The 12532-nt window shown below is 33.3% G+C and overlaps 1 protein-coding gene across 3 annotated transcripts in view; it reads left to right on the top strand.

Moving 5' to 3' along the window:
- Positions 1–1544: 1544 nt before the first annotated feature.
- The window catches only part of LOC136028064 (9,11-endoperoxide prostaglandin H2 reductase-like), a 46881-nt gene continuing 35893 nt past the window's right edge, over positions 1545–12532 (top strand). Inside the window, exon 1 of one of the 3 annotated variants that reach the window (XM_065705659.1) lies at positions 1545–1677. The gene's annotated coding sequence lies outside the window, so the exon portion shown is untranslated. The remainder of the gene's footprint in view (positions 1678–12532) is intronic. The other 2 variants (XM_065705661.1, XM_065705660.1) reach the window with 2 other exon arrangements.

Genomic DNA, 12532 nt, shown 5'->3' with positions numbered 1-12532 from the left:
CTCAGTCCATGGTTCGTAATCTGAATATACTGCGTGAGCTCTTACTTGGAGTGGATATGTGACGTAAACTACTATCCCTCTACCATTTGGCTTTGACAGATTAGTAATTAGGTCAAACCAATGTACTTGAATTTGTATATCAGTAAGAGCAAATGCAGTATATTTTTGTTTCACCTTAGTGAAGGCACAAACACTTACTTTGTGCCTCGTTGACATCACCAACTTAATTTCGTTCATCTTCGTAGTAAAGCAGTCTACATTACTATCTAGTACCACAAGTCTCAAGACAATAGTATTGTCATCATTAGCTTCGCTTGATCCAGAATCACATGATTTAAAAGAAATAGTTTCTGACATTGGTTCATATTTTCTGTTATCCGATCTAGCATTAACATATGATTAAGTTTCTGTATATTTCGCACAGCCAATTTCACTAGTACTATAACAAATTAAAAAACACTACTTATGGAACTATTTACAAGTATTAAAAGGGTACCAGATATATCAATGATTCCATTACATTCTCCTGTGAAGGTGACTTATACATCGTAAGGGTCTGGAAGCATTTTTGACAGAATCTTATTTCCTCTGAATACTATGTCCAGTTCCCCATTCAATCTTCTCTTATGCAGTTCTCCATACAATCTTTGTCTTTTTCCGCAATCATGCTTTGACGTGTCATTTCTAAATTGAATGGCATCCTTTCTTTCATTAGATTTCTGAAGGATTAGCTTCTTTATTTTGAAATTAACCACCGAGAAAATGATCGGGATAGGACATTGAGTACTGGGTCCCATCGTGGTTGTTACGTTCCCTAATCTGCCAACGTTCATGACAGTAACATCAAAGATTCCATAAAGATTAGCTAAATATTCACGCACAAATCGGGCATCATCAGTTTTTGAAAGAACACCGAAGACCACTATATAAAGTTTTCTTTTTTTGTCTTTCATGATCCTTGGCAATCGTTGCCTTTACGCTATTTTTGAACTGTTTATCTATAGCTTCTCTTAACGTAGCTACTTCGGCAGACACTAAGTATTTTAAGGCGTTATTATCCTTTGCTGTTCCTGAGTATAGCTCAAGAGTATGAATCTTATCTTTTATTGCCTTAAACTGAGCGTTAATTTCCGCTTTAAGTTCACCTTTAAAGGTAGTAATTTTAAAGATGTCCTTGACTTCCTCCTTATTCTTAAAATCCAGGGTCTTTACTGCATTCTCAAAACCGCTAAGAGAGTTCTTAATAGATGCATCAACGACTTGCGCAATTTCTAAGGCATTAGCCATTAACATTGCTGGCTTGGGTGTTTCCCTTACACATTTCCAAAGACAACCCATACGACGAGTCATTTCTGTAAGTAAGATACATTCTGGTTCCGAGAGCTCAAAACATTCAATAGATAACCAGCAATCGTCACAGTTTATAGTGCTTGATTCCTTGCTTAAATTAATCGCACAGGACGAACACTTGTCCTGTCCTTTTACTTGGCTAGAAAGAACAGGTTTTTTTTTACCAGCCATAACTCTTGGCCATGCAGCAAGTCACGGACAAATAACAAAGCGTAAAATTTAAAAACGACTAGGCAATGGCCATTTTCGCAAGAATAAAATGGTTAAAGACCAATCTACATTCCAACTTAATCAATTAACTGAGCTGAAAGGTTAAGCTAAACAAAGGTAAAAACTTGCTTGAATTAGACCTGGGAATTTTTTGTTTAATCTCCAATTAGTAGCCTAATTCAATTAGCCTAATAGGATTTAATAGTTTAGGTAAGGCATAAAAAAACATAAAATAATCTTACATGAGGATTGGCCTACTTAAAATAAAATACTAGCTACAAAAGAGTGACGGATCTTTATTGAATATCAAATTTAAACTTCCAAATATGACTTGAACTTTACATTTTTGCTCCTTCCCTGCCTAGGGTAAAATTCTAGTTAATTGACTTCTTGCTATCCTAGAAAGGGTTAAGGTTAGGAAAATGAAGATTTCAGAGATGGGTCTACAGGCTAAAGTATGTCCCAGGAAATTATTTTGATGCAACCACCCCCACTCCTTCTCCTTGTAGAGGGCCCTAACCTTTGATGACCATTAAAAATATGTGTGTTATAAAAGTGAAACCTTGCAAAATAGATCTTCTGCTTAATTGAAGTACAACAAAATCGTTTTCAGCTTCATAACTTTGCTCAATTCCATTTTATAAGGTTTTAAAGATATGCAAATACATTTCCTAGAGAAAAAGCAACTAGTAGGCCTAACTGAAAATTAAGGTAAAATGCTGTTTTGTCAAAATTTCAATAGGTAAAGACCTGTCATGTAGGCAAATTTCAGGGTCCTCTAGAGAGAAAAGGAGTAGAGGTCCCAGGACATACTTAAGCCTGTAGACCCATCCCTGAAAGTTTCATTTTCCTAAAGTAAACCCTTTCTGAGATAGCAAGAAGTCAATTAACTAAGATTTTACCCTGCCTAGTTTTTCAAAATAAGTAAAGGTCTAGAATAGTATTTCTTTAGAAGATGACTTGCTAGGACAAAATGAGGAAAACTTTTGTGTTTTGGACAATTAATCTGTGTTTCTCTCTGCCCACCCCCTCCCTATAATGGCTCTTTGTAGCCCTAGGCTACTCAATTAAACTGGTAACTGATAAAATTTAAGAAACAAGGAAATAGGGTTTACCAATAGCTTCTGTAAATATTAAAGAAATAATTTCTTCTAGTAAATTATTAAGAGTTTCAATGCACAAGCAGGGCTCAAGAGAAGATTTCATCTGAATAGAACATCAAAAACCTGAAAAGTACTCAAATTAGTTATAAATCTGTACAGAATCCTAAAACCACAACATATAGCTCTATGCCTATATATTTCACATGGATAGGGGAATCCCAAGCCTCTATTCATTAGGGGTGGGGGGGGGTTTGTCAAACACTGAATTTTCTAAATTGCTGCCTTATTTTTGCCATTTTTTCTGCAGAAATCGGGAGTTTTGTGTAATTTCTGCCAATTTTGAAAAACATTTGCCTTTGTTGAAAACTTTACTGAATGCCAAAAAAGTTAAGAAGACAGAGTGCTCCCTCCCCCCCCCCTCTGATGGGATACCTCTGACAGGCATTTTCAGTCTGCTGAATCTGCCAATGTTAATCCAGTTTATAGGTGTTGGACTGACACAAAAACATCTGTGCTGCAATATACATATTACATATATATTTGGGCTTGGCTATATATTTGCACATTAGCAAGGGTAAGGGTGTTAAGCAATATGAAGCACCTAGTAATGATATTCATAAGTATTTTAAGGTTGAAGCAGTACATAAGCTGGATTTTAATTTGTATACTAAGGAGGATGTGGGAATATATAGATATATAGCTATATATTTAAAAATAAGTTGTTTGTTTTTGTGTGTGTATGTTGACTGACGTCATGTTTGTGTGTTGACTGACATCATTATAAGGATTGAGCATTATGCTGTCATGAAGTTGTTTGTTGACTCATGTCATGTTTGTAAACTGAATAAATTACAGACTGGGACACAAATGACGACTGGGACACCAGGACACAGGGAATATAAATCACAACTGGGGCACTCAAAGAGAAATTACAGACTGGGACACCAGGACACAAATAACAACCATGACACAGGGAATATAAATGATGACCGGGACACAGGGACACAACTACAATGGGGACAGGGGGGGGATATATAAATGACAACCAGGACACAGGGAATGTTCAATTAGCAATCACCATCAACAAAGCTCAAGGGCAATCATTAGAATAATGAGGTATAGATCTGAATACAGATTGTTTTCTCATGGACAACCAGGATACAGGGAATATAAATGACAACCAGGACACTGAATGAGAAATTACAGACCAGGATGCATATTCAAGAGTCAGTAAACCTGACAATCTGTTTATATGCACAGACAATGGGACAGCAAAGAATGTTGTATATTTGCAAGTTTTACATAGTTAAAAACATATATAGATATATCTATCTATATTCACAGGTGGGATGCAGAGACACAACTACAATGGCATGTAACTAATATGGTGCATAACAACTTACACGTGCAGGGGGGCTTGGGGGTGCAAAGCGCCCCCACCAACTAGGTTTTGGGGTGGCACTTTGCGCCACCCCAACAGCTAGTATATATATATATATATATATATATATATATATATATATATATATATATATATATATATATATACATAATAATACATATTATGCAATATACATAATAAATATATAATTGGGCTTGGCTATATATTTGCATATTAGCAAGGATAAGGGGGTTAAGCAACATGAAACACCTAGTAATGATATTTGTAAGTATTTTAAGGTTGAAGCAGTACATAAGCTGGATTTTGATTTGTATACTAAGGAGGGTGTGGGAATATATATATATATATATATATATATATATATATATATATATATATATATATATATATATATATATATATATATATATATAAAATAATGTTTTCTTCTGATGACACTGAACTGTGCACTACTACCATATTTCATCCTATAAAAGGGTTAGTTCTACATTAGCAACAAACATTTCTATGGTTCATCAATGCTGTCATACCTTCTAGCTCCTACATTAAATTTTGAATATACTTAGTTTTAGATTTATGTCTGCAAGCAATTGAGTGCATAATTTACCAAAATGTAATATTAACAAATGTGTAATAATGGAAAAACAACTTGATAGTCTGATTAGTTTAAGCATTTGGGGTATTATAAAGTAATAATTATATATATATATATATATATATATATATATATATATATATATATATATATATATATATATATATATATATATATATATATATATATATATATATATAATTATATATATATATATATATAACATAATAATACATATTATGCAATATACATAATAAATATATAATTGGGCTTGGCTATATATTTGCATATTAGCAAGGATAAGGGGGTTAAGCAACATGAAGCACCTAGTAATGATATTTGTAAGTATTTTAAGGTTGAAGCAGTACATAAGCTGGATTTTGATTTGTATACTAAGGAGGGTGTGGGAATATATATATATATATATATATATATATATATATATATATATATATATATATATATATATATATATATATATAAAATAATGTTTTCTTCTGATGACACTGAACTGTGCACTACTACCATATTTCATCCTATAAAAGGGTTAGTTCTACATTAGCAACAAACATTTCTATGGTTCATCAATGCTGTCATACCTTCTAGCTCCTACATTAAATTTTGAATATACTTAGTTTTAGATTTATGTCTGCAAGCAATTGAGTGCATAATTTACCAAAATGTAATATTAACAAATGTGTAATAATGGAAAAACAACTTGATAGTCTGATTAGTATAAGCATTTGGGGTATTATAAAGTAATAATTATATATATATATATATATATATATATATATATATATATATATATATATATATATATATATATATATATATATATATATATATATATATATATATATATATATATATATATATATAATTATATATATATATATATATATATATATATATATATATATATATATATATATATATATATATATATATATATATATATATATATATATATATATATATATATATATATATATATATATATATATATATATATATATATATTGTACTGGGAGGCTTCTAACCAGTCTCTTCTTGCTGTCATGGTGTTTCCACAGGTTTCATACAACCACCATGGGAAAAATACTATTTCTTTCTTAAAGTTGTGACCTATTTAGATTGTTTGTGGCCAGAAATGTCAATATACTTGTTTTAAGAAGAAAAGTTAACTATGTAGTCAATTTTGAGGCCAAGCCCTGGTAGAGTTACAGCAGACTTGTATGTAATGATTGTCTTTATTGCTTATCTTCTAACTGAAGACAATGTGAGCCCCTTTTTAAAGTCTTGATGTCACCATGACTTCAATACAACCATCACAGGAAAAGTACTAATTCATCCATAAAGTTATAACCTTTTTAGATCTTTTTTGTGGCTAGAAATGTCAATACAGCAGTTTTTTTTAAATGAAATCAGAGGGCTCCACAGGAAACACAAATAATGTTGAATGGTTCTAATGACTTGTGATTAACAGTGGTGTAAGTTAATTGATATCCTTGTAGTTTTGTATTGAGTTTTGTGCCATATTTTGTCAGTGTCAAAGATTTTGGTTATTTTGAAAGTTTATTTCTTTGTTAGTTTCATCTTTTATTTGTTTTGATTTTTGGTGTCCCTTGTCTTCTAGCTGCAAAATTTTTGTTCTTCATTTCAGTTTTATACTTTATGATATGCAGTATTCTAAGTGTATATTTCTGTGTTCTTCATTTTTGTTTATAAATACCTTAGGCATTTTTTCCATGCCATTTACCTCAACTGCTCAGATTGGTCTTGTCATGTTTGATGGTGTAGGTTGTTGCTTTGTCCTCTAGGGATTATGAAAACTGCATAAAACACCTTTTGTAAATTTACTCATTATCCTTTGGGTTCTATACTTAGCTAAGTTCTGTTTGCAATGTTGCATGTATTATATATTTAAAACAATGTTATCACTCCTGAAGGGGGGGGGGAGTTTATTCTCTTATATGAGTATAATAAGAGATATGTAAGTATGACCTCATGAGTATATATAGAAATATGCATGAGCATATGTTGAACTATGTTATTAGAAAAGTAGTAGAAGGTTTTTATGGTACTTGGTATTAACCAAGTGACATAGCAATCACAAATTCTGTCAGTTGGTTTGTCCTGGTTTTGCTACTATAGGCACTTCCAGATAAGCTTGTACAATGAAATTGGGCAGGCGTATCAGGGACCAGACCAGATTAAATTAAGAACAGTCGTTTTCCTGATTTGACCATCTGGGGGGAGAGTGGGGGGCTGGTTAATTTAGAAAAAATAGAAAAAATGAAGTATTTAACTTATGAATAGGTGATGGGATCTTAATGAAATTTGATGTTTGAAAGAATATTGTGTCTCAGAGCTCTTATTTTAAATCCCGACCAGATCCGGTGACATTGGGGGACTTGGAGGGGGGAACCTGAAATCTTGGAAAACGCTTAGAGTGGAGGGATTGGGATGAAGCTTGGTGGGAAAAACAAGCAGAAGTCCTAGATACGTGGTTGACATAACCAAAACGGATCTGATCTGATTGGGGGAGTTGGGAGGGGGGATGGTTAATTCTAAAAAATTGATAAAATTAGGTATTTTTAATTTCAAAAAGGAATGATTGTATCTTAAAGAAATTTGAAGTTTGGAAGGATATTGCGGCTCAGGGCTCTTATTTTAATTTCCGACTGCATCTGGTGACACTGGGGTGAATTGAGTGGGGGGAACTTAAAATCTTGGAAAATGCTTAGAGTGGAGGGATTGGATGAAACTCGGTGGTAAAAATAAGCACAAGTCCTAGATACGTGATTGCCATAACTGGAATGGATCCGCTCTCTTTGGGGGAGTTGGGGGGGGGGGGGGGTAATTCTGAAAAATTAGAAAAATTAGTTATTTTTAACTTACAAAGGAGTGACCAGATCTTAATGAAATTTGATTTTTGGAAGGATATCATGTCTCAGAGCTCTTATTTTAAATCCCAACTGGATCTGGTAAAGGGGAATTTGGGGGAGGGGGGGCAGAACCTAAAATCTTGGAAAATGCTTAGAGTGGAGGAATTGGGATGAAACTTGGTGGGGAAAATAAGCACAAGTCTTAGATACAGGATTGACACAACTGGAATGAATCTGCTCTCTTTGGGGGAGTTGGGGTGGGGGTTAATTCTAAAAAATTAGAAAAAATGAGGTATTTTTAACTTACGGAAGAGTGATCGTATCTTAATGAAATTTCATATTTAGAAGGACCTCAAAACTCAGATCTCTTATTTTAAATCCCGACCGGATCCAGTGTCATTAGGGGGGGAATCTTGGAAAATGCTTAAAGCGGAGAGATCAGGATGAAACTTGGTGGAAAGAATAAGCACAAGTCCAAGACGAAAGTAAAACAGTTCAAAATAGGGATGATACCTTTTTATTGACAGTGAATAGATATAAAATTATTTAACTGGATATTTCGAAAACATATACAGTGTTCATCATCCTTTTTTTTTATCTCCCCCAAAATTTGTGTTTTAAAAAATATGAATCTAACGCTATTGTTTCAATATTTTCTACAAAATAATTTGCTAATAAAGGACTTAAAGGGGCCCCCATGGGTAAACCATTTACTTGTTCGAAAAAAACCCCTCTGAATTGAAAAAAAATAAGAGAACATATTGCACAACCTAACTAAATTCATAATTACACTGACTTCCAAAACTGTTTCACCACCAATTAAGTCCAAATTTCTTAGTATCTTTCTCTCAAGAAGAATTTCTGCGGCTTTTACATCAATACTCGTATGCATTGACACTATGTCGAAACTTGAAATTATAGAATTTGAAGAAATCTCAACTTCTTTTAGTTTTTTTTACAAGTTCTGACGAATTCTTAATGTAAGAAATTTGTGTAGACATGAGTGGTTTACACAATGAAACTAGCCACTTACTCAGAGCACTTGTTGGTGACTTGTTACTCGCAACAATTGGTTGTAATGGCAGATTTGGCTTATGTATCTTTGGAAGTCCATATAATTTAGGGCACAAAGAACCTCTTGGTAAGAATTTGTAGAAAAGTTGAGGTGTAATCTTCCCTTCTCCCTTCAAACTCTTTAACTCGTTCTTAAACTTCTTTGTGTATGAGTCCGTCGGGTCAAAAGAAAGTTGTTTGTACGTTTTTTCATCTTTCAGTAAAGCGTTTAATTTTGAATCGTAGTCCTTGCTGTCCATTACCACTAAAGTGTTACCCTTGTCTGCTTTTGTAATAATAATAGATTCATCCCTTCTTAAATTATTAAGAATCTTCATGTCTTTGAAAGAATTGTTAGGGATTTCTGGTTTTAAAGCAAACTCTGACAGGGCTTTAACTGTAGAAGCTCTTACTAGGCTAACATCTTTGATTAGGATGGGGTTTCTATGTAAAGATGTTTCTATTGAAGAGATAATTTCTTCTACTGGGACTTTATTAGTTTTAAAACAAAATTTTGGACCTTTTTCTAATGCGGACTTTTCTTGTAACGTTAAGGTCCTTGATGAAAAATTAATTACAGCTGGTCCAAGAGTTGACGAAGGTATTACGGCTTTATTTTCAGATAATTTTGAAAACTTTTAAGCAATCTTTCTCTGGAAAGGTGAAAGTCATGATTGAAATGATTTCTTGCTGTTTGTTGAATAAAACAAAAATCACTTGCACTCACCTTTTTTGATATAATATTTCCCAGGAAAAGTTTATCTTTCACTAATAAAGCTCTTTTTCTCCTTTTATCTTTAATCAGATGATTTAAAGTCTTTAATTGTAGACCTCGTTCAAACTTTTTTCCTTTAAAAGTGCCTAAATGTAGATTGAATTTTATTGAAGGTGGCAAAATCCTTTTCTTCTTACATTGATGAAGAAAATCTTGTTGATTTATAACATTTGCGTGTCTCTTATGGGTGTTAATATATTTAGACACCTCCTTGGTCACATTATCCCCATATACTCGACGTAGATAACTTCGAAGACCACACTGCCTTTCCATGACAAAATTAAAACAGTTCAAAATAGGGATGATACCTTTTTATTGACAGTGAATTGATATAAAATTATTTAACTGGATATTTCGAACATATATACAGTGTTCATCATCTTTTTTTTTTATCTCCCCCAAAATTTGTGTTTTAAAAAATATGAATCTAACGCTATTGTTTCAATATTTTCTAAAAAACAATTTGCTAATAAAGGACTTAAAGGGGCCCCCATGGGTAAACCATTTACTTGTTCGAAAAAAACCCATCTGAATTGAAAAAAATAAGAGAACATGTTGCACAACCTAACTAAATTCATAATTACACCGACTTCCAAAACTGTTTCACCACCAATTAAGTCCAAAGTTCTTAGTATCTTTCTCTCAAGAAGAATTTCTGCGGCTTTTACATCAATACTCGTATACATTGACACTATGTCGAAACTTGAAATTATAGAATTTGAAGAAATCTCAACTTCTTTTAGTTTTTTTTACAAGTTCTGACGAATTCTTAATGTAAGAAATTTGTGTAGACATGAGTGGTTTACACAATGAAACTAGCCACTTACTCAGAGCACTTGTTGGTGACTTGTTATGCGCAACGATTGGTCGTAATGGTAGATTTGGCTTATGTATCTTTGGAAGTCCATATAATTTAGGGCACAAAGAACCTCTTGGTAAGAATTTGTAGAAAAGTTGAGGTGTAATCTTCCCTTCTTCCTTCAAACTCTTTAACTCGTTCTTCAACTTCTTTGTGTATGAGTCCGTCGGGTCAAAAGAAAGTTGTTTGTACGTTTTTTCATCTTTCAGTAAAGCGTTTAATTTTGAATCGTAGTCCTTGGTGTCCATTACCACTAAAGTGTTACCCTTGTCTGCTTTTGTAATAATAATAGATTCATCCCTTCTTAAATTATTAAGAATCTTCATGTCTTTGAAAGAATTGTTAGGGATTTCTGGTTTTAAAGCAAACTCTAACAGGGCTTTAACTGTAGAAGCTCTTACTAGGCTAACATCTTTGATTAGGATGGGGTTTCAATGTAAAGATGTTTCTATTGAAGAGATAATTTCTTCTACTGGGACTTTATTAGTTTTAAAACAAAATTTTGAACCTTTTTCTAATGCGGACTTTCCTTGTAACGTTGAGGTCCTTGATGAAAAATTAATTACAGCTGGTCCAAGAGTTGACGAAGGTATTACGGCTTTATTTTCAGGTAATTTTGAAAACTTTTTAAGTAATCTTTCTCTGGAAAGGTGAAAGTCATGCTTGAAATGATTTCTTGCTGTTTGTTGAATAAAACAAAAATCACTTGCACTCACCTTTTTTGATATAATATTTTCCAGGAAAAGTTTATCTTTCACTAATAAAGCTCTTTTTCTCCTTTTATCTTTAATCAGATGATTTAAAGTCTTGAATTGTAGACCTCGTTCAAACCTTTTTCCTTTAAAAGTGCCTAAATGTAGATTGAATTTTATTGAAGGTGGCAAAATCCTTTTCTTCTTACATTGATGAAGAAAATCTTGTTGATTTATAACATTTGCGTGTCTCTTATGGGTGTCAATATATTTAGACACCTCCTTGGTCACATTATCCCCATATACTCGACATAGATAACTTCGAAGACCACACTGCCTTTCCATGACAAAAGTAAAACAGTTCAAAATAGGGATGATACGTTTTTATTGACAGTGAATAGATATAAAATTATTTAACTGGATATTTCGAACACATATACAGTGTTCGTCAACTGGATATTCTTGGAAAACGTGAAAATCGAGGTATCTTACGAATGTGTGATCGGATCTTAGTGAAACTTGATATATAGAAGAATCTTATGTCTCAAATGCTCCATTTTCAATTCGAAGTTGATCCGAGGACATAGAGGGTTGGAGGGGAAAACAGAGATCTTGGAAACTGGGAATCTTGGAAAATGCTTAGAGTGGAGAGATTGGGATGAAACTTGATGGGAAGAATTAGCACAAGTTATAGATACGATATTGACAGAATTGGTACGGATCCGTTCTATTTGGAGGAGCTGGGGGTTGCTAATTTGGAAGAATGAGAAAAATTGAGGTATTTTTAACTAAAGAATGCATGACTGGATCTTACTGAAATTTGATATCTAGAAGGAACTTATGTCTCAGAGTTCTTATTTCAAATCCGACCAGATCTGTTGACATTTGGAGGAGTTGGAGGGGGAAACCGTAAATCTTGGATAACGCTTATAAATGTTGTAAATACGTGATTGGCGTAACCGGACTGTATCTGCTCTCTTTAGGGGAGCTAGGTGGTGAGGTTCAGTGCTTTGGCGAGTTTGGTGCTTCTGGACGTGCTAGGACAATGAAAATTGGTAGGCGTGTCAGGGAGCTGCACAAATTGACTTCATAAAGTCGTTTTCCCCGATTCGACCATCTGGGGGGGCTGAAGGGAGAGGAAAAATTAGAAAAAATGAGGTATCTTAAACTTGCGAGCTGGTGATTGGATCTTAATGAATTTTGGTATTTAGAAGGACCTCGTGACTCAGAGCTCTTATTATAAATCCCGACCGGCATTAAACCCCCGGATTTTTCTTTTAAAGCAATCTATTGATTCTTAAAATTTTGATAGAGCTCATACTATATGAGCTCTTGGCTCTTGGCTCTTTTGACCTCGTCACAAGTGCCATATGAGCTCTTAGCTCTTGTTACGAAACTGCATGAAATTTTTTTTGTAAAGACTCATAATGCTTGATATTTTATACTTACCTACTTTTCTTGTGTAATTTTGCCTGCATAAAAAAAACACTAAAAATAATATAACCACTACTGAGACAAATATGAGGTATGCTCTTGAAATGTGCTCATAAATATGACATCACTCACGTAAATTTTTTCCCAAAACTAAGAGTCTTAACAAAT

Source organism: Artemia franciscana, chromosome 6, assembly GCF_032884065.1.
Source record: "Artemia franciscana chromosome 6, ASM3288406v1, whole genome shotgun sequence".
Classification (NCBI taxonomy): domain Eukaryota; kingdom Metazoa; phylum Arthropoda; class Branchiopoda; order Anostraca; family Artemiidae; genus Artemia; species Artemia franciscana.
Note: the sequence above shows the minus strand (reverse complement) of the source record. Positions and strands in the feature narration are given on the sequence as shown.